The sequence below is a fragment of the Mytilus californianus genome, unplaced genomic scaffold (genome assembly GCF_021869535.1).
Source record: "Mytilus californianus isolate M0D057914Y unplaced genomic scaffold, xbMytCali1.0.p SCAF_17, whole genome shotgun sequence".
NCBI lineage: Eukaryota > Metazoa > Mollusca > Bivalvia > Mytilida > Mytilidae > Mytilus > Mytilus californianus.
In genome coordinates this window covers 424992-443325 of record NW_026262659.1, presented here as the reverse complement: position 1 = coordinate 443325, position 18334 = coordinate 424992, and the positions used below count along the sequence as shown (strand labels likewise).

Here is an 18334-nt window from a genome sequence, read left to right as displayed (position 1 = left end):
AATGATTTGTATATGAAATAGCGCTGTGTCCCTCTGTATTCCCCCGTTTTTTAAGCTTTCATAAGAAATAGCAGTGTGTCCGTCTATATTCCATTGTATCAATCATTTTTATAAGAAATAGAAGTGTGTCCGTCTATATTCCCTTGTATTAATGATTTTTTATACGAAATAGCGCTGTGTCCGTCTGCATTCCCCCGTTTCTACGGCTTTCATAAGAAATAGCAGTGTGTCCGTCTATATTTTATTGTATCAACGATTTTTTATAAGAAATAGCAGTGTGTCCGTCTATATTCCCTTGTATCAATGATTTTTATATGAAATAGCGCTGTGTCCCCTGTATTCCCCCGTTTTTAAGCTTTCATAAGAAATAGCGGTGTGTCGGTCTATATTCCCTGTATCAATGATTTTTTTTTATAAGAAATAGCGGTGTGTCCGTCTATATTCCCTTGTATCAATGATTTTTATATGAAATAGCGCTGTGTCCGTCTTTATTCCTCCGTTTCTATGGCTTTCATAAGAAATAGCAGCGTGTCGGTCTATATTCCCTGTATCAATGTTTTTTTTTATAAGAAATAGCAGTGTGTCCGTCTATATTCCCTTTTATCAATGATGTTTATATGAAATAGCGCTGTGTCCCTCTGTATTCCCCCGTTTTTAAGCATTCATAAGAAATAGCAGTGTGTCCGTCTATATTCCCTTGTATCAACGATTTTTATACGAAATAGCGCTGTGTCCGTCTGTATTTCCCCGTTTCTACGGCTTTCATAAGAAATAGCAGCGTGTTGGTCTATATTCCCTGTATCAATGATTTTTTTATAAGAAATAGCAGTGTGTCCGTCTATATTCCCTTGTATCAATGATTTTTATATGAAATAGCGCTGTGTCCCTCTGTATTCCCCCGTTTCTTCGGCTTTCATTAGAAATAGCAGTGTGTCCGTCTATAGATATTCCCTTGTATTAATGATTTTTATATGAAATAGCGCTGTGTCCCTCTGTATTCCCCCGTTTCTACGGCTTTCATTAGAAACAGCAGTGTGTCCGTCTATATTCCCTTGTATCAACGATTTTTATACGAAATAGCGCTGTGTCCGTCTGTATTTTCCCGTTTCTACGGCTTTCATAAGAAATAGCAGCGTGTTGGTCTATATTCCCTGTATCAATGATTTTTTTATAAGAAATAGCAGTGTGTCCGTCTATATTCCCTTGTATCAATGATTTTTATATGAAATAGCGCTGTGTCCCTCTGTATTCCCCCGTTTCTTCGGCTTTCATTAGAAATAGCAGTGTGTCCGTCTATAGATATTCCCTTGTATTAATGATTTTTATATGAAATAGCGCTGTGTCCCTCTGTATTCCCCCGTTTCTACGGCTTTCATTAGAAACAGCAGTGTGTCCGTCTATATTCCCTTGTATTAATGATTTTTTATACGAAATAGCGCTGTGTCCGTCTGCATTCCCCCGTTTTTACGGCTTTCATAAGAAATAGCAGCGTGTCCATCTATATTCTATTGTGTCAATGATTTTTTTTATAAGAAATGGATTACAATGTAGAGATAAGACCACAACATGTTGAGATTGGTCAAATCAATCCATGGTCTTATGGAAAATAATGTAGAGATGAGACCATGACATGTTGTGATTGGTCAAATCAATCCATGGTCTCGTAGATAATAATATAGAGATAAGACCACAAAATGTTGTGATTGGTCAAATCACTCCATGGTCCCGTGGATAATAATGTAGAGATAAGACCACAACATGTTGTGGGTGGTCAAATCAATCCATGGTCTTATGGAAAATAATATTGAAGTATCTACACTGTCAATTGTTCCTCAATCCACAGTATGTTTGATGTATCATATATAACAAAGAAGATGTGGTATGATTGCCAATGAGACAAATCTCAACAAAAGACCAAATGACACAGAAATTAACAGTTATAGGTCACCGTACAGCAAAGCTCAAACAGCATAGTCAGCTATAAAAGGCCCTGAAATCACAAATATAAAACAATTCAAATGAGTAAAGTAATGGCCTTATTAATGTACAAAAAAAGGAGGGAAAAACAAATATGTAACACAGCAACAAACGACAACCACTGATTTACAGGCTTCTGACTTGGGACAGACACATAGATACAGAATGTGGCAGGGTTAAGCATGTTAGCTTGACCCCAACCCTCAAGGTCAGGCGACACTGCAAGACATGTACTGAACATGTACACCTCACAATCATTCCATACACCAAATATAGTAGACCTATTGCATACAGTATAAGAAAAACAGACCAAAACACAAAAACTTAACTATAACCACTGAACCATGAAAATGAGGTCAAGGTCAGATGACACCCGCCAGTTGGACATGTACACCTTACAGTCCTTCCATACATCAAATATAGTAGACCTTTTGCTTATAATATCCGAGATATGGACTTGACCACCAAAACTTAACCTTGTTCACTGATCAATGAAATGAGGTCGAGGTCAAGTGAAAACTGTATGACGGGCATAAGGACCTTGCAAGGTACGCACATACCAAATATAGTTATCCTATTACTTATAATAAGAGAGAAATGAACATAAAAAAAATGAACTTTTTTTTCAAGTAGTCACTGAACCATGAAAATGAGGTCAAGGACAATGGACATGTGACAGACAGAACCTTAGTAACATAAAGGCGTCTATATACAAAGTATGAAGCATCCAGGTATTCAACCTTCTAAAATATAAAGCTTTTAAGACGTTAGCTAACGCGTCACCGGATCACTATCCCTATGTTGAGCTTTCTGTGACAAAAGTCGCAGGCTTGACAAAAATCAGTTGAAAAAGGCTCAACTCATCAGATGGATACAAATAGAAATACATATAACAAAAACACGTGGATGTGACCGGGTACTTGTACATCCTAACAACAAAAAGACACTAAGTACAGATCGGAGAGTACTCACAATTACTGGCAGCTTGTTCAAAGCCAATAACAACTAATATATAAAAAAAACATGCATCTAAGACAAAATGCATGTTCCACATGGCACCCTCTCTACATTCTTCTTTTTAGTCTTCCCTTTTTTCACGAAACCTTCCCTAGTGTCAAATCATAAACAGCATTGTTTTTATGATCTTTATTTTTAATATACATAAAAAAATAATTTTCACAATGCATTAATATCTGACCACAAACAAATATTCCAAAGGTGCCAACAAGACAGTTTAGGAATAAATTTAAACTGAAGAGTAAATCTCTTCTTCAGATTTTAATTTAAAAGCTATTTGCAGATATTACATTTGCATGTATATAAATGTCAAGAAATAAAACTTTTGATTTCCAAATAAACATATACAGGACTCTGTATATAAATATCTATGTTTGTAAAAATTCTGTGATCTAATTCTTACAAAACACTGGTAAATCTGTCTTCAATTTGACCTACATAATAAGGTCACCACATTAGTCCTTTTCATGATAATTATGAGTCAAAAACAGAGAGATTACATCATACACTGAAGAAGCTATTTCATTCATGGGTATCAAAAATATGGTGTAAGCAAAAGTTACTTGTTCTTAAATGCATGGACTTTAGTTTTCTGGGGAAAAAAATGTGTGAAGAACTTGTTGTCATATAGAAAAAAAGATTCTTGAAAATAATCATAATTTCGCTATTTTAAAATGATTCGTGGTACATTATATATAAAAAAAAATGTCCATTATCACTCACTTATTTGTCTATTATCAAAGCCAACATTCATCATTTTTTTAATAAAAATAATTGCTTTAAAAATAAGTTGATTCATCTGTGCTTACAAATTGTCTGGTTGAAGGAAATTGCAAAGGAAACATCTTAATTGTTGCACACTTGTAATCAGAAGTGATTGCACTAATTAACCGAGATCAAATGATCAAAAGATTGACGATCTTCAAAGGGGTTGATCGGGCCATAAACATGTAATTTAAAGAAAACAGTTACATAAAAAATTGCTACAAATGTACTTTAAAAAAAAAATTTAAACAAAAGGTTATAAATTTCATTCGTCCAAAGTGCTTTTCTGGATTTTCCTTCATCTGGAACCCTCAAAGTCAAATATTTGAAAGTCAAGGATGAATAAGAACAAAAACAATTGAGGAGCTATTCCAATTTCTAGAATTATTTTTATTAAATTAAAATGCAAGCACAGTATGAAAAATGTATGTCTAATCTTTAATTAATTCTATTGTTATAGATACAAAGAACAATGCTGCATAAAAGTTTCAGTGGTCATATATGACAACGGGTCTTTTATTTTTCTATAGTCCATTATTTGCTTGCTGATAAGTGTGGCTGTTGGTATCTAAGTCTTGGATATAGGTCTAAACAATATCCAGAACTTTGTCCTGTTAAAAGAAAGAAACGAACATATAAGAAGTATAAATGTATTTTATCATGTATTTATAAGCATGGATTAGATTTTGAATTTTGTAATGTTTTATAGGGGTTAAGATTAAACTTTTTCAGTCTTATTGTATTGTATGAATGTCTATTTCAATTGTGTATCTTCATGGTCTAAATGCAATGCTAGTAATTTATAATAATGCTTTCTGAACAATAAAGGGATATGAATATAGATTGATTGATTGTTGGTTGCTTAACTTTAAGAGTTATGAATGTAGATGTAGCGCTAGTAATATGATTGTTTGCGAATGTAGGTATGTCTTTCAATGAAGTTGTCAGAAAGTCAATGTTTAGTCAGTTGAAGTCTCTGTAAATCTTTTGGTTAATACAATTATCAATAGTGATTTATTATTATTCTCAACATTGTTAAGAGTATGGTCTGATGAGTTATATGTCTGACTTTTTTTACTATAATAACTCTGTAATATTTAACATTGTTTGTTGGTCTCTGGTAGATAGTTGTCACATTGGAAAATATAACACTTCTAATTCAATTACTTTTTTGATATATATATATATATAGTCAGGAATCTGATGTTCAGTAGTTGTCGTTTGTTGATGTGGTTCGTAAGTGTTTCTCGTTTTTTATATAGATAAGACCGTTGGTTTTCCCATTTGAATGGTTTTAAACTAGTAATTTTTGGGGGCCCTTTATAGCTTGCTTTTAGGTGTGAGCCAAGGCTACGTGTTGAAGACCGTACTTTGACCTATAATGGTTTACTTTTATAAATTGTGACTTGGATGGAGAGTTGTCTCATTGGCACTCATACCACATCTTCCTATATATCTATATATATATAAATGTAGGACTCAGAGATGATTTGGCTATGATGGTCTGGGCTTAAGTGTTGTGGTCTGTTCGCTAATGTGTGATTGTCTATATCACATGTGATGGCTAGTTAAAATCTGCAGATATGAATTCTATTATGAGAAGGAGAATTTTTTAATAGTAAGTAAATAAATTTGCATTGAATATTTTTATTGTGTTTGTATGTCCTAAGTTACAGTTGCAATACTAAATGAGAGATCTTTCCTATCTCAACCAATCACTCCCTGTTTCCCATAGTATCAAAGGCTTTATACAAGCTCTTTATTCACCTAAAATCCCAACAAATTTTTTTAAACAAACCAATTGACTTCTTCATCAAATTGAAAAGCATTGAAAATATAGTTTATGTAGCCAATCGCACGTCAGCATAGCTATAAACAAGATAGCGTCACAATGCCTTCATCCCACTTCAGTGTCAAACCATCACACATAAGCCTGACCATCGTGGTTCAGAGTCCTACATACATGTAATAAAATGTTATCAACACTTGCCCAATTTTTTTTATTGCAAGAATAATATTTACTCTTATGATTTACCTGTATGATTGTCCCTGCGTTAGCCATCAACTAAACTGTTTTCAGGAAAAAGGTAAGATCAGAGTTGAGACAGTAGTTATACCATTGAACACATGAAGTCAATAATTTCAACTATCAGAGCTGAAAATAAAACAGAAAATATGATCTTCAATCAATCAATTTTATTTTTATTATGCAGTTTCATATTTGAAACAGTTAAAGCTTGATGCACTTTTTAATTTTTTTAAAAAATTTTTATCTTATGTACATCTATTATATGTTCTAAAATAAAATGCTCCACTAAACGCAGCTTGAAAAATGCTTGTTTTTGGCCCATAATTCCTAAACCGCTATGACAATAACCCCCAAAATTAATCCCAACCTTCCTATTGCAGTGTGGAACCTTGTGCTAAAACATTGACCAAATGAATATCTCTTTTACTCAAGTTATTGTCTTAAAACAGGACAAATAATTGTTTTTGGTCCCTAATAAGAAACCCACAAGGACAATAACCACCAAAAACAATCCCATTCATCCTTAAGTGGAATAATCTTGTGCTAACAAATTCATAGAGATCCATGAAGTTATTTGGATCAGTCTGCGAACCAAAATGTCTTAAGAAGCAGTCACTGACAACACCATAACATTTATTTATAGTCATATAATCAAAGGGCTGAAAGCTCCAAGGAAAAATGATGCCATTGTCTCTAATATTGGGATATTTTTGATGCAAGTCTTGCTTTTCACATAATTTACCTACTGAATCTTAAGACTTTTCATTTCATGGTAGGTAGGCTGACTGACAATAGAATATAAATGAATTGTTTTCAATGTCTATGGCTTTTTTATTTGTTTGTCAAGATAAAAATATATATGTGTGTGAAGTGAATATAAAAAAGAAGATTTGGTCTGATTGCCAATGAGACAATTCTCCACAAGAGACCAAATGACACAGAAATTAACAACTAAAGGTCACCGTACAGCCTTCAACAATGAGCAAAGCCCATACTGCATAGTCAGCTATAAAAGGCCCCGAAATGACAAATGTAAAACAATTCAAACGAGAAAACTAACGGCTGATTTACGTACAAAAAATGAACGAAAAACAAATATGTAACACATCAACAAATGACAACCACTGAATTACAGGCTCCTGACTTAGGACAGGCATATACATACAGAATGTGGCGGGATTAAACATGCTAGTGGGATCCCAATCCTCCCCCTAACCTGGGACAGTGGTGTAACATGACTATATTTATATACTGGTTGTTTCTTTTGTATAAAGAAATAGCTCAAGACAACCTGAACGATCTACAATATTCAAAGTTATATGTGAATTTGTTTCTTGCAATTTCATTATTCTTAGTCAAGGATACATTAACAGACTATCCCCTCCTTTGTAGAATTATTCAACAAAATGATGATGAAGAACCTGCAGTAAGCAAGCTCTGATACCCCACATAGTCCTTATTTAAGAGATAAGTTATAAGTGACTTAGTGACATTGTTATTTCTGTTACTTAAAGGATGATCAAATTCTGTAGATTTAGACAATAGTATTGTTATACTAGTTTGACAATTACAAATATAGTGACACCATCTATACAACCAAATTCAATTGTTGATATTTATATATGTATAAACTGAAATCTTTAAATGACAACATAAATTATTGCAGAATTATCTTTTTTCAAATGATTTAATGTTTTTGGGTCATTTATTTCAAATAATTAACCTGTACTAAAATAAGGAGATGTGGTTACATGATTGTCAGTGAGATAACAGTCTGATATGTGATAATGTGGCTGTTGGCAGTTATATAAGTCACTTTACATCATTATAGCCTCATTTTTTTAAAATGACCTAGCTAGACCTTTTTCTTAGGCAAGGTGTATTATATAACTCTAAAAGCAATACAATCCAGTGTTCTCCACAGGATTTTTTATAGCGCTGTGGTATTAGCGCCCGATTTAAGATTGATTCACCTTAAGTTTCATGTTTGTGACTTGGTGTTACATTTATTTATAACTACCATGTAAGTTTTATTATATTGAATAGACAAAGACCTGGTTTTTTTATACATGTGCCATGTGCATTAACTGATTCAGAAATGCAAATAAGTGACATTTCAATTATTAATTAAACTTTAAAAATTAAAATGCCTAGACAACTTAAATAATTTGATTTTATTACCACCCATCCCCAAATGTAGCACAGTAGGTATATCTTTTTCTCTCACTTTCGGTTCTAATTATAAACTAGTTATATATCCTTTACAGCTTCATAATTTACCTACACATATTTAAGAAGGTTTACAATGACAAAATTGGAATTTCTGCATTGATTTTTATTTACATTTATCAAATTACAATTTTGCAATTAAAATTGGTATATCCTTTAATATCAAAGGAAGAAATGGAATAACTCTTTCCATGAGTACTGAAATGTTATTAAAGGCATGTTTAAAATATGCTAACATATTTGATCATATTCCAAGATGAATATGATAGAAATCTTTTTTTTTTAAAGAATTTTTTTTTTTTTTTTATTATTAAAGGTGGATTATCAATAAATAAATGTTTGCCAATTGAAACATTACAACCACCTTTAAAAGTTGTGTTTGGTTATTTTATGAATATGTGAATTATTGCCACCAGAAATATTTTACAAGATTTGACAATACTTGTTTCAGCACTTTAAATTTTGCCCAATGAAATTGTCTCCCTTCACAACTTTCTGTTTACACATTTTGTTGTATCTCTAGGAATCATTAAATGCCATTCCTTATCCACAATTAACATTGACTTTAAATTAATATTTAATTAATAGTTATAGAAAAGTCTTTGGCAAATCTCAATATTTTTTATTTTCAAGAAATTTTCGTATCCAATTTTGAAAATAGCGATACAAGTAAATCGTAAAACCTGGGCTTGTAATGAACACCTGGACAACGGGAAGGTTGTTCTCAAAACAATACAGGTTCAAGGAATGCTTTTCTCAAAACAATACAGATTCAATAGTTTAGTTGTTAACTCGAAAAAGTAATGAAAAAATCGTAATGTTTCAAAAATGGACAAGACCACGTTGTCAGAGAAAGGGTAAAACTTTCCTTAAATACTTTTGATATGATTCATTGAGCACTGCTACTCCTTTCATAAAGTTTCTGAATGTTATAATTCTTTTTAAAGTGAAGAAATCCAGAAAGAAATAAAGTCTTTATGACAAAAAATTCTGCAATTATCGCCATTTTATTCTTTAATAGAACTAGCCCCTGCGATATTTGACCTATATTTTGTCTGCAGCAGTAACTTTGTTAACAAACCCATACGCACCGCGTGGATATAACCGCATCATTCTTAAAAACTTCTTAAATCTTAATAAAGACCAATATCTTTCGTATGATTTTAAAATGATTCCGATTATTATTTTTTGAATGGTTTCAAAGTTCAGCTGACTAGAAAGGTATACATTCTTTCAAAAACTATTTTCAAGCGATAGCGATTTGTTATCATTGGTATGTAAAAAGTCCAAAACCATATTTATATTCTGATTTTTTTACGGATTGTAAAGTCATGCACATAAAAGCGAAGGCTCATATAAATATGAAAAATATACCAAAGGGATAGCTCAAAATACCATTTAATAACAATAAACATATGGATAGGTTAAGAATGAAATTCTGTACAGGACATAGGTATGTAAAATACGGAACCAAGTTCGGAAGGCGGCTTGGAAGCGACCGGAAGCGATAAAATGAAATCTGGTCAATGGTATAGTAAAATTGACGCTTTGACAGCGTGATTTTCCAAAAACAAATGAAGACTTGCGTGTAATCTAAATGAAATGTACAAAAAGAACTAGTCTTTTATCGCTAAAAAGACTCATTGTAACTTGACAACTAATTCTTTTAAATATTACTTTATCTCTGTAGAGTTGTGTTCAAAATAGTTTAATAGTTAGTATCGATATAAAAAAATAATATTTCACCTCATGTTAAATGAATTTATCAGCTCAAGCTCTTCTGGTTCAGACACATGAATGAAATAACATTACTAACTCAAAGTGAATATCAGATCTCACTATATTAATGATCAGTTTAATAGATCAGGTCAAATTAGAAGAATAATATCTAGACTATGGCAAAAAGAAGTTCAACAGGTTGTAATTGTGATATAGTTTTGATTGTATTTAGAGTTGCTCTAATCTACAATATGTTTATGCACATGCTCAACTAAAGTAAATCATGATTATTTCAAAAAGTACCTTGCATGAAGAAAATTATGCCTGTATAACAGAAGAAAATCAGGACCAACAGCAACTGTGGTTATATTCTCAACACTTTTCTCAACCATAAAATAAGCTTCGATGTTACACTGCAAAAAAGGATGGTATGAATAAACAAAGAAAAATAATCATTATCATTTTTCTAAAATCCAATATTTATTATCAGATAGTAATGGTTAAAAAGATGGTAGAGTAATGTATACTTATATTTAGTTCCTTATGCCTTTTTTCTTATTCAAAAGTATAAGTTATGCATATATAATTGTATTGGCATTAAGATTACGTAAATAGTTCTTAAATAGTAAAATGGTCAGCTTAATTCTGAAACACATATTTCTATGGTTACCCGTGTACAAAACTTTCTTATGATCTAAAAGCTCTTCTTCACTATCATTCCTACAAAAGAGAAAGTTAAAATATCCATTATAGAAAAAAAAAAAAAAATTCTATATGCAGAAAACCTACCGGTACATGAGAAAACAAATCTATCATATGTTTAATTTACCAACATGATTTAAAATAGACTTTTCAAGAAGTTGATTATCTTTCTGATATGGAAAAGTTTGCTCTTATAAAAGAAATATGTGACATATAAATTTAGTGATTTGCGAAGCAAAGTGATTGGTTACATGTTTTATTGAATATCCTATAAAAAAAAAAAAAACAATATTGATGCATTTAAATGTATTATTTGTTTTAATTACTCACTGATGATGACGATGATTATGGCCATGGTGGTGGTAAAGATCCAGAAGTCGATGTAGACTGCAATTCCTTCTCAAATTCACAAACATGTAATCTTCTTCATTATTTATGTTATTTGGTTTCTGAAAAAATAAAAAAAAATAATTTTTTTTCTCTGGGATACTTTATAAAAATTCCAGTTGAAAAGTCCATGTAAAATAAACCATCTATATGATACGTTTTCTTACATACCTCATTATATTTATTTATCAGACTGTGACATGTTGTGGGTGGTCAAATCAATCCATGGTCTCATGGATAATAATGTAGAGAAAAAACCATGGCATGTTTTGAGTGGTCAAATCAATCCATGGTCTCATGGATAATAATGTAGAGATAAGACCATGGCATGTTTTGAGTGGTCAAATCAATCAATGGTCTCATGGATTATAATGTATAGATTAGACCATGGCATGTTGTGAGTGGTCAAATCAATCCATGGTCTCATGGATAATAATGTAGAGATAAGACCATGGCATGTTGTGAGTGGTCAAATCAATCCATGGTCTCATGGATAATTATGTAGAGATAAGACCATGCCATGTTTAGGGTGGTCAAAACAATCAATGGTCTCATGGATAATAATGTAGAAATAAGACCATGGCATGTTGTGGGTGGTCAAATCAATCCATGGTCTCATGGATAATTATGTCGAGATAAGACCATGGCATGTTATGGGTGGTCAAATCAATCCATGGTCTCATGGATAATAATGTAGAGATAAGACCATGGCATGTTATGGGTGGTCAAATCAATCCATGGTCTCATGGATAATAATGTAGAGATAAGACCATGGCATGTTATGGGTGGTCAAATCAATCCATGGTCTCATGGATAATAATGTAGAGATAAGACCATGGCATGTTGTGAGTGGTCAAATCAATCCATGGTCTCATGGATAATTATGTAGAGATAAGACCATGCCATGTTTAGGGTGGTCAAAACAATCAATGGTCTCATGGATAATTATGTAGAAATAAGACCATGGCATGTTGTGGGTGGTCAAATCAATCCATGGTCTCATGGATAATTATGTCGAGATAAGACCATGGCATGTTATGGGTGGTCAAATCAATCCATGGTCTCATGGATAATTATGTAGAGATAAGACCATGGCATGTTATGGGTGGTCAAATCAATCCATGGTCTCATGGATAATAATGTAGAGATAAGACCATGGCATGTTATGGGTGGTCAAATCAATCCATGGTCTCATGGATAATAATGTAGAGATAAGACCATGGCATGTTGTGGGTGGTCAAATCAATCCATGGTCTCGTGGATAATAATGTAGAGATAAGACCATGGCATGTTGTGAGTGGTCAAATCAATCCATGGTCTCATGGATAATTATGTAGAGATAAGACCATGCCATGTTTAGGGTGGTCAAAACAATCAATGGTCTCATGGATAATAATGTAGAAATAAGACCATGGCATGTTGTGGGTGGTCAAATCAATCCATGGTCTCATGGATAATTATGTCGAGATAAGACCATGGCATGTTATGGGTGGTCAAATCAATCCATGGTCTCATGGATAATTATGTAGAGATAAGACCATGGCATGTTATGGGTGGTCAAATCAATCCATGGTCTCATGGATAATAATGTAGAGATAAGACCATGGCATGTTATGGGTGGTCAAATCAATCCATGGTCTCATGGATAATAATGTAGAGATAAGACCATGGCATGTTGTGAGTGGTCAAATCAATCCATGGTCTCATGGATAATTATGTAGAGATAAGACCATGCCATGTTTAGGGTGGTCAAAACAATCAATGGTCTCATGGATAATAATGTAGAAATAAGACCATGGCATGTTGTGGGTGGTCAAATCAATCCATGGTCTCATGGATAATTATGTCGAGATAAGACCATGGCATGTTATGGGTGGTCAAATCAATCCATGGTCTCATGGATAATTATGTAGAGATAAGACCATGGCATGTTATGGGTGGTCAAATCAATCCATGGTCTCATGGATAATAATGTAGAGATAAGACCATGGCATGTTATGGGTGGTCAAATCAATCCATGGTCTCATGGATAATAATGTAGAGATAAGACCATGGCATGTTGTGGGTGGTCAAATCAATCCATGGTCTCGTGGATAATAATGTAGAGATAAGACCATGGCATGTTGTGAGTGGTCAAATCAATCCATGGTCTCATGGATAATTATGTAGAGATAAGACCATGCCATGTTTAGGGTGGTCAAAACAATCAATGGTCTCATGGATAATAATGTAGAAATAAGACCATGGCATGTTGTGGGTGGTCAAATCAATCAATGGTCTCATGGATAATAATGTAGAGATAAGACCATGGCATGTTATGGGTGGTCAAATCAATCCATGGTCTCATGGATAATTATGTCGAGATAAGACCATGGCATGTTATGGGTGGTCAAATCAATCTATGGTCTCATAGATAATAATATATAGATAAGACCATGGCATGTTGTGGGTGGTCAAATCAATCCATGGTCTCGTGGATAATAATGTAGAGATAAGACCATGGCATGTTGTGGGTGGTCAAATCATTCCATGGTCTCATAGATAATATGTAGAGATAAGACCATGACATGTTGTGAGTGGTCAAATCAATCCAGGGTCTCTTGAATAATAATGTAGAGATAAGACCATGGCATGTTGTGAGTGGTCAAATCAATCCATGGTCTCATGGATTATAATGTAGAGATAAGACCACAACATGTTGATTACACATTGTGTTGCAAAAAAATAAGAATTAATCAAATAATATGTTAACGCATCTAAAAATAGACAAATCAATCATAACTGACCTTGAAATGTTGTTTATGCAAAACATTTTGAGGAGCGAAACGTGTGTTTAAAACTAATAACAATAAATTCTTTTTCTTTTTTGTCATAGTTCTGTAAGATGTATCATCTCATAGATGAAATGGACCTGTGCATACAGGAAAGATGTCAAGTTCAAGTAATGGATATTCACAAACAATTTGGAATTTTCTTGTTTCATAGGTATTAAAAAAGAAAGTCCATTTGGATATCAGAAACGGAATGCATGACAACTTATGAATTTGATAACCGTGTTTTTAAAGTTGACGAGTCTATTTTGTTTTTGACACGGACATTAGGGATGGTAAAATTTATTAAAGTACGTGTTTACAATTTTTATCTCAGTTTTTCGTGCTTGAAGGTCATCGTTTACCATGTTTCCTGAAATTTGATTAAAAGCAACATGGATTTGTTTTTTCTTGTTTGTGAAATGACGATTTCGTATTATCTATGTGGCACATTGTGTGTCATGCTACATGTAACTTGAATCAAAACACGATAAGTCTGTTGCTGAACCCAATAAGTGCAGAAACGCCAACAAAACATGATAAGTCCTTTACCATTCTACACCGTGTACATGTACAGAGAGATATAAGTTAATATTTATCAGTTCTCTGCTTCATATTGTTGTTGTTATTGAGTTTTTTAGTTTTAAAGAAATCATCATACCAGCTAACGAAGTCCGAGATTACTCTTGATGTCTAACAGCTGTAATAAAGAAAATAAAGGTAGGTAGGTATGCGAAACTTAAATAAATGAATAAAGAAATGAACAAATTGAAGCCCGATTTATATAGATCAGAAGCCGTCAGTTGACTAGAAAAGCAACGAAGTGTGATGTATTCCTTTTGGACAAGCAAATTTCTACTTTTTGATATAGCTCTGACGTCCCACTGCCCAGCTTGTCTGGCAAAACAGTCATTGGACTTCAGAGTAATCTCTCTGGGACTACAGCTTGGGGGGTGGGTCTTTCACCACCAAACACCCAAAAAACCATCCAACCACCAAGAAAATCAGTGATATTATACAATAAAACGATAAAATAAATTAAATTACGTATAATTTAATCATATTTTAGATTTTTATGTGCATCATTTTCATGTTAAGGTAGATGGGGTGTCTAAATTATAATCCATAGAATTTTTTAATAATTTGCCAAAATGTAGTTTATATCAAGCTTTTTAAAAAAAAATGATAAAAAGAATGGGTCACGGGGCTTATTTTCACGCTACAGGTTGTTCAAAATTAACAGATTTTGTATAGATTATGCATGGAAAACCCAATTTTCTGCCATAAAACGAAAACTACACCATAGAATTTTGAGATAAAATATGAGAAGATAGCTTTAATATTATGCTTTCAGATAAGAAAAAGAAAAAATGGGGTCACCGTACTCGTTTTCTTGCTACATAATAAGATAGGTAAATTCCTAACACATTCTATTGTAAAAGTACCTTTATCTGAATTATCTGCCCTTACATTTGAGTTGCCTCCCCTTATGTGGCAAAGTTGGAAAAAATTGAATCAAACAAAAGTTTTCTGTTTTTTGTAAAATACAACCATAAATATGATAAAACATGTCATTTTCTATATTGAAATGAAAATTCTTACACATGAATTACCTACTACTCTCAAAATTTGCATATTCTATTAAAGATCTAGACCGATTGTTTTCAGGTATTACAAAATCCAAGATGGAGGAAGACACCCTATCTACCTTAAAGTCGATAATCAATATAATCAATATAAAGAAAAACGTCTCCAGATTCATCACTTTTTTCCGGTTTACATTGTGTGTGTGTGTATATATATATATTTCAAATAAAATTCAAATGTGTGTGTATATATATATTTCAAATAAAATTCAAATATATTCATAATTAGTAATCAGTTAAGGTATACTCGATCGATCTCTGTTCATCGGTTAGATTTTGATATTTGTCTCTTTTCTTATTATTGGTACATCTTTTTTTTAAAGAAGAAAGAAAATGAAAAAAAATATATATATTTGGGGTGTCCAGCAGGGCTTCCAAAATTATTTTTAGCCAGCCGGACATTTTATATATTATCCCGATTTTAATCCCTTAAGACTAAATAAACAAAAGGCAATTATGGTAATCAGTTGCCGAGTTGGCCATCCCAATGATTGATATTTAAAAAAAAACGATATTAAACTTTCTTTGATTCAAATTCGAAGTTCTGACGTAAACTGTTAAATTGGCAGTGCATCATCCGAAGTGTGCAACATCAGCGTACTTATATCTGACTTAGACTCTTTATTTGTGCAAAATAACGTTGTCCAAAACTTTACTTTCGTTTTTAAATCTGAAACCGGATGTTATCTTGACAATGGTAAAACATGGACCAGAGACGGATACGTAAATTCCGTGTACGTTTGCAAAGCATGAATGAGTGTAAGTAGCTCATTCTACGTTATTTCTTCCAAGAAAATATTTGAAATAAACGTGAGATAAAGGTATCAATGACAATTTAAGCATTTTTGAAAAAAATTAGGGTGCATAATTAAATTTCACACCTGCGCACATGCACACGTGTACTAGTTCAAACAGAGACATGTCTCTGGTTCAAACAACGTGGTTATGACGATTTTTCATTTTCACCTCTTTAATTTTTTCATCAAATCTTATTTGTAAATGTATTTCTGATAATTTAAATCTTTTTGACTAAATTAATTAGATGCAAACCGGTGAAATGTAAGAAAATAACTTTGAATAGACCGATCAATGTCCGGTTCAAAATAGTTTACCTGTCACCTGAACAGGTAAATTTCAGCTGTTCGACAACTAATTAGCCTTGATTAAAATGAGAAGGTATTAAAGTAGGGGTTGTTATGATAGTACTTAATGATCATGTCACTTTTATGACCGGAAATGTGTGGCTGTTAAAGGCAAAAGTTTGGGTCAAAAAGATCGCGAATTATGTTAAAATGACCGTCTCTTAAGAAAGCCTTGAAATCTAAAAAGTAGATGACCGTTTCGTGCTTTGCCCAGCCGGACTTTTACCGGACATTATACAAATGTCCAGAATATATGACCGTTTTGGAAGCCTTGGTTTCCAGTGGTGTTCTCCTATTAAGTTCGATGTAGATATTTGGTCTATTAAGCTTAATATTTGTTGAATTAATAACTAAAATAATATATTTAGGTCACATTTATAAAGATACAAGATAAAAACAAATTTTTTGGGGTGTTTGGTGGTGTTCGGTGGTGAAAAGACCTACCGCAGCTTGGGATACATTTTGCATTGGTGTAGAACATTATCATTTAATATCAAATAACTATTCTGAAAGCTGTTCTTAAATGTAAAGAGAAGGTAACTCCTTCATTGTCTCATTGGCACAGCCGCACTCGTACCACATCTTCTTATATCTATGAAAAACAGCTTGAGATTGTAATTTGATCTATAGTTTTAATAGGTGTTGCAGATTTTAAATTGCGATAAATAGACGACCTTTCGCTTTAAAAGGGGGGGGGGCAAGATTTCAAAAATGAAAATCATGTGCTTGTAGATACATAATCTTGTTCAAGACAGAATAAAATGATTATTCTGCAACAAAAAATGCAGGAAATAAAAAAAAGTGTAGGTGTATAAAAAACTGTCACAAGCAAAAATATACGTTCGTGGGCAAAGCTGCGGAAAAGGATAAGCCTGTGTAGCAACAGTTGAAAATTATTTGTGTGCTCCATCTTAGCTAGGTGCGATCTATACTGTTTAACCTTAATCTTATTGTATCGCCTTAGCCTTTTTGTCGTTCCAATCTCCATCCACATTCTTTTGGTTACAAACAGCGCCAATGTTATCGTCTTTTATCACTCCACACAGGAGAGCATAATTCGTGACTAGGCTACTCGTTCTTATATGGTAAACCACACCCACGACCAACCGCAACCACACTTACATTTTAATATAATAGCTGATTGGCTCGCACGTTTTAGTATGTGAACACCCTCGTATTTATAAATACATTCATATATCGTTATAATACTAACGACTGTTGTCTTATTTGTTGTCAGGGTGAAATTTTGAAAGTTCAATAAAAAAAAACCGACCATTCATCTTTTGTTGGTGCTGGTTTTTTTTAAATATAAACAGTGGAGATGTTGTATGATTGCAAATAATATAACTATCCACCAGGGTCAAATAAAGTGTATGTAAGAAATTATATGCTATCGTTTGGCCTTCAACAACGAAAAATCGTACCTTATAGTCGGCTATAAAAAGCCCCGACATGAAAATTGTGGAAGGATTCAACAAGAAAACTAACGGCCTAACTCATAACAAAACAATATACGAAAAATAACAAATATGATAGAGATGAACCAACGACAACCACCAAACTACAGGCTCGTGACTTCGGACAGACACATAAAGAATGTGCTGGGTTAAATAGATATAGGAAGATGTGGTATGAGTGCCAATGAGACAACTCTCCATCCAAGTCACAATTTATAAAAGTAAACCATCATAGGTCAAGGTACGGTCTTCAACATTGTTTATTGTTTATTTTTTAAATTTCTGAAATGAATAATTTGTTAAAAGAAAAGTGAAGTAAATACTTTGTTTTTATTGAAAATTAGGAAAAATAAATCATGAATTGTGTTTCGAATTAATTTTCTTGTTTCTTATTGAAAATAAGATTGTATTTTTTTTTTTAGTTTAAGTAAATTCAATCAATCTTTTTATTTAC

The 18334-nt window shown here is 32.8% G+C and overlaps 1 long non-coding RNA gene across 4 annotated transcripts; it reads right to left on the bottom strand.

Annotated features, from left to right (window-relative positions):
- Positions 1-3108: 3108 nt before the first annotated feature.
- Positions 3109-17479, bottom strand: LOC127726194 (uncharacterized). Of its 4 annotated transcripts, XR_007993366.1 has the most exons (7): positions 17364-17479; positions 14297-14335; positions 10769-10887; positions 10407-10456; positions 10040-10149; positions 5795-5914; positions 3109-4370 (listed from the first exon to the last, which is right to left on the bottom strand). It is a non-coding gene; the product is annotated as an uncharacterized LOC127726194 (long non-coding RNA). The 4 variants fall into 4 exon arrangements; XR_007993364.1 differs by lacking the exon at positions 14297-14335; XR_007993367.1 differs by lacking the exons at positions 14297-14335; positions 17364-17479 and adding an exon at positions 15883-16080.
- Between the last annotated feature and the right edge of the window lie 855 nt (positions 17480-18334).